General features: G+C 58.3%; 2 non-coding genes and 1 pseudogene across 2 annotated transcripts; all 3 read left to right on the top strand.

Annotated features, from left to right (window-relative positions):
• The first annotated feature begins 1,684 nt into the window (after window positions 1-1,684).
• On the top strand, window positions 1,685-3,593 carry LOC124774167. The gene has a single exon (XR_007015160.1). It is a non-coding gene; the product is annotated as a small subunit ribosomal RNA (ribosomal RNA).
• A 351-nt stretch (window positions 3,594-3,944) lies between these two features.
• LOC124774013 lies at window positions 3,945-4,099 on the top strand. Its single transcript, XR_007015011.1, has one exon. It is a non-coding gene; the product is annotated as a 5.8S ribosomal RNA (ribosomal RNA).
• Window positions 4,100-4,287: 188 nt separating this feature from the next.
• The window catches only part of LOC124774404, a 4,799-nt pseudogene continuing 4,086 nt past the window's right edge, over window positions 4,288-5,000 (top strand).

Genomic DNA, 5,000 nt, shown 5'->3' with positions numbered 1-5,000 from the left:
TTAAACACCTTGCAAGTCTTGCTGACTTTCCACATGCTCCTGCTGTACACTGTAATGTGGATGGCAGCAGGACGTACATGCCGCCCCCCCCCCACCCCTCCCCACGTCCCCACCTTGCCCCCTGCCTTCGCAAGCTGGTTGGTGACAAGTTTGCATGTTCAATGCCCTTCGCATGCGACGTACGCAGGCTACGTTGTGGTGCGGCCTGTGTCAACTGTCCGCTGATGTCGTACGCGTGAACCACAATCTGTACTGCACATTCGTCCTTATGTACTGAATGATACATCGTGGCACATGTGTGACCGTACAACGACTGCGCCCAAAAACGGCGGACCATACAGTGCAAATATTGTGCACGCAGCTACGTGTCGTCTCCCTATGAGAGCTGGATTGCAGTGTGGTACGCCATAGAGACGTGTGGGAGGAACGGACGCCGTGGATGGCGATCAGCATGAGCTGTCTGTTGATGTATTCGGACCTAGTCGTCTCTCCTCACACACCGTGATGGCATGGTGCACCGCGTTCCATATCTGCGACATGCTACAGAGGCCGGTTCACAGTCGTTCGAGCAATGGACATCGCATACGTACGGGGGCCACCTTCCACGTATTGTCTAGGCGTGCACATTTTGTTGCGTGTATGTGGGCAGACGTAGTGTGGCGTGACACCTGACACAGGCATGCAATAGTCGTTGAAGTTGCAAATGGCGATGGACGCCTGCGTTTTCTGGTGAAGTTACGCAAATGAACAAATGGTAACCCGTTGTGGTGCGGTTGTTCTCGCTAGGGGTGAATCGGTGATGGCGACGATAGGTTGAGGTACTAACCGGTTGTTCCAGCGATACCCACCATGCCGACGAAACTGAACGGCATCTGGGTGTGAAGCGATACGCGGCGGTGGCTGGGTGGGACCGTCCCCGGCCGGTGAGGGGGCGCCTCCCGGCGTGCTGGCCGCGCGGTGCGTGGGCGCACGCGCTACAGCCGGCTGGTGGGGGCGGCCAGTGGCAGGCGCGCCGGCCGACGGACGCGGCAGGCGTCGCAGCTGCGCGCCGGCGCACCCTGCGCGCGGCGCCGTGCGGCCAAAGTAGGTCCTCGCGGGCCCGGTGCGAAGCGCGGTGGACATCTTCAGTGTGCTGGTCCGATTGAGGACTGTGTGCGTTGAGGATGCGCCGCCGCCCGGCGCTCGGCGCCGCGACGCCGTCTGCTGCTCGGTCGCCCCAGCGGTTCTCGCTGGTGGTTTGTATCGCAGCTGTGCGGATGTGTTGGCGCGTGCGCTGTGCTGGGAGAGTTCGCTTCGGCACCCAAGTGGGGCTTTTGTCCTTCTGTGGCGCTGGCGTTGGAGCTGCCGGTCACCGTAGGTGGCGCGTGTTGTCTCCCGCCGGCAATGCCACGACAGCACGCTCCCGGGCCTCTGTCGGCAGCGGCAAGCTCAGTTGGGAGCACGGGTGGTCGCACCGAAAGCGTCTACTCGCCTAACTCCGGGCGATTGCGCCTCTCTCGAACCCGACCAAGTACTTGGGACGGCGCTGCGCGCCGCCGGGACCTGAGAGGGTTTCGAGGTGTATTGTGCAGGGGAGCTCAGCCTCCTCCTGTTTGCAGAATGATTGAGCGGACGCTTGCGTGTTCGCGCGGGCCCCCGGGACACACTCCCGGGCGGCCGGCTGCTCAGCTCTAGTTGACGCAGCTCCCTGGTTGATCCTGCCAGTAGTCATATGCTTGTCTCAAAGATTAAGCCATGCATGTCTCAGTACAAGCCGCATTAAGGTGAAACCGCGAATGGCTCATTAAATCAGTTATGGTTCCTTAGATCGTACCCACGTTACTTGGATAACTGTGGTAATTCTAGAGCTAATACATGCAAACAGAGTCCCGACCAGAGATGGAAGGGACGCTTTTATTAGATCAAAACCAATCGGTCGGCTCGTCCGGTCCGTTTGCCTTGGTGACTCTGAATAACTTTGGGCTGATCGCACGGTCCTCGTACCGGCGACGCATCTTTCAAATGTCTGCCTTATCAACTGTCGATGGTAGGTTCTGCGCCTACCATGGTTGTAACGGGTAACGGGGAATCAGGGTTCGATTCCGGAGAGGGAGCCTGAGAAACGGCTACCACATCCAAGGAAGGCAGCAGGCGCGCAAATTACCCACTCCCGGCACGGGGAGGTAGTGACGAAAAATAACGATACGGGACTCATCCGAGGCCCCGTAATCGGAATGAGTACACTTTAAATCCTTTAACGAGTATCTATTGGAGGGCAAGTCTGGTGCCAGCAGCCGCGGTAATTCCAGCTCCAATAGCGTATATTAAAGTTGTTGCGGTTAAAAAGCTCGTAGTTGGATTTGTGTCCCACGCTGTTGGTTCACCGCCCGTCGGTGTTTAACTGGCATGTATCGTGGGACGTCCTGCCGGTGGGGCGAGCCGAAGGCGTGCGACCGCCCCGTGCGTGCTCGTGCGTCCCGAGGCGGACCCCGTTGAAATCCTACCAGGGTGCTCTTTATTGAGTGTCTCGGTGGGCCGGCACGTTTACTTTGAACAAATTAGAGTGCTTAAAGCAGGCAAGCCCGCCTGAATACTGTGTGCATGGAATAATGGAATAGGACCTCGGTTCTATTTTGTTGGTTTTCGGAACCCGAGGTAATGATTAATAGGGACAGGCGGGGGCATTCGTATTGCGACGTTAGAGGTGAAATTCTTGGATCGTCGCAAGACGAACAGAAGCGAAAGCATTTGCCAAGTATGTTTTCATTAATCAAGAACGAAAGTTAGAGGTTCGAAGGCGATCAGATACCGCCCTAGTTCTAACCATAAACGATGCCAGCCAGCGATCCGCCGCAGTTCCTCCGATGACTCGGCGGGCAGCCTCCGGGAAACCAAAGCTTTTGGGTTCCGGGGGAAGTATGGTTGCAAAGCTGAAACTTAAAGGAATTGACGGAAGGGCACCACCAGGAGTGGAGCCTGCGGCTTAATTTGACTCAACACGGGAAACCTCACCAGGCCCGGACACCGGAAGGATTGACAGATTGATAGCTCTTTCTTGATTCGGTGGGTGGTGGTGCATGGCCGTTCTTAGTTGGTGGAGCGATTTGTCTGGTTAATTCCGATAACGAACGAGACTCTAGCCTGCTAACTAGTCGCGTGACATCCTTCGTGCTGTCAGCGATTACTTTTCTTCTTAGAGGGACAGGCGGCTTCTAGCCGCACGAGATTGAGCAATAACAGGTCTGTGATGCCCTTAGATGTTCTGGGCCGCACGCGCGCTACACTGAAGGAATCAGCGTGTCTTCCTAGGCCGAAAGGTCGGGGTAACCCGCTGAACCTCCTTCGTGCTAGGGATTGGGGCTTGCAATTGTTCCCCATGAACGAGGAATTCCCAGTAAGCGCGAGTCATAAGCTCGCGTTGATTACGTCCCTGCCCTTTGTACACACCGCCCGTCGCTACTACCGATTGAATGATTTAGTGAGGTCTTCGGACTGGTACGCGGCATTGACTCTGTCGTTGCCGATGCTACCGGAAAGATGACCAAACTTGATCATTTAGAGGAAGTAAAAGTCGTAACAAGGTTTCCGTAGGTGAACCTGCGGAAGGATCATTACCGACTAGACTGCATGTCTTTCGATGTGCGTGTCGTGTCGCGCAACACGCTACCTGTACGGCTCGCCGTAGCCGTGCGCCGCGTGCGAAACCACGCGTGCCTCTCAAAACTAGCGGCAATGTTGTGTGGTACGAGCGCTGAAGCGCTGGAGCGGCTGGCCTGCGGCACCTGGCGCCTGGCGCCGGTTTTGAATGACTTTCGCCCGAGTGCCTGTCCGCTCCGGTGTGGAGCCGTACGACGCCCGTCGGCCGTGAGGCCGTTGGACACAGAACGCTGGAACAGGGGCCGCCACACGCCTCACTCCCGCCTATGTGACCGTCTCGAAAGAGACGGTGGAAACTGAGAAAAGATCACCCAGGACGGTGGATCACTCGGCTCGTGGGTCGATGAAGAACGCAGCAAATTGCGCGTCGACATGTGAACTGCAGGACACATGAACATCGACGTTTCGAACGCACATTGCGGTCCATGGATTCCGTTCCCGGGCCACGTCTGGCTGAGGGTCGGCTACGTATACTGAAGCGCGCGGCGTTTGCCCCGCTTCGCAGACCTGGGAGTGTCGCGGCCGCCTGTGGGGCCGGCCGCGTCTCCTCAAACGTGCGATGCGCGCCCGTCGCCTGGCGGTTCGCATACCGGTACTTTCTCGGTAGCGTGCACAGCCGGCTGGCGGTGTGGCGTGCGACACCTCGTACAACGACCTCAGAGCAGGCGAGACTACCCGCTGAATTTAAGCATATTACTAAGCGGAGGAAAAGAAACTAACAAGGATTCCCCCAGTAGCGGCGAGCGAACAGGGAAGAGTCCAGCACCGAACCCCGCAGGCTGCCGCCTGTCGTGGCATGTGGTGTTTGGGAGGGTCCACTACCCCGACGCCTCGCGCCGAGCCCAAGTCCAACTTGAATGAGGCCACGGCCCGTAGAGGGTGCCAGGCCCGTAGCGGCCGGTGCGAGCGTCGGCGGGACCTCTCCTTCGAGTCGGGTTGCTTGAGAGTGCAGCTCCAAGTGGGTGGTAAACTCCATCTGAGACTAAATATGACCACGAGACCGATAGCGAACAAGTACCGTGAGGGAAAGTTGAAAAGAACTTTGAAGAGAGAGTTCAAAAGTACGTGAAACCGTTCTGGGGTAAACGTGAGAAGTCCGAAAGGTCGAACGGGTGAGATTCACGCCCATCCGGCCACTGGCCTCCGCCCTCGGCAGATGGGGCCGGCCGCCCGCGCGGAGCAATCCGCGGCGGGGTCGTGTCCGGTTGCCTTTCCACTCGCCGCGGGGTGGGGCCGTTCCGGTGTGCGGTGGGCCGCACTTCTCCCCTAGTAGGACGTCGCGACCCGCTGGGTGCCGGCCTACGGCCCGGGTGCGCAGCCTGTCCTTCCGCGGGCCTCGGTTCGCGTCTGTTGGGCAGAGCCCC

Source organism: Schistocerca piceifrons, unplaced genomic scaffold, assembly GCF_021461385.2.
Source record: "Schistocerca piceifrons isolate TAMUIC-IGC-003096 unplaced genomic scaffold, iqSchPice1.1 HiC_scaffold_961, whole genome shotgun sequence".
In the NCBI taxonomy this organism is placed as follows: Eukaryota; Metazoa; Arthropoda; class Insecta; order Orthoptera; family Acrididae; genus Schistocerca; species Schistocerca piceifrons.
Note: the sequence above shows the minus strand (reverse complement) of the source record. Positions and strands in the feature narration are given on the sequence as shown.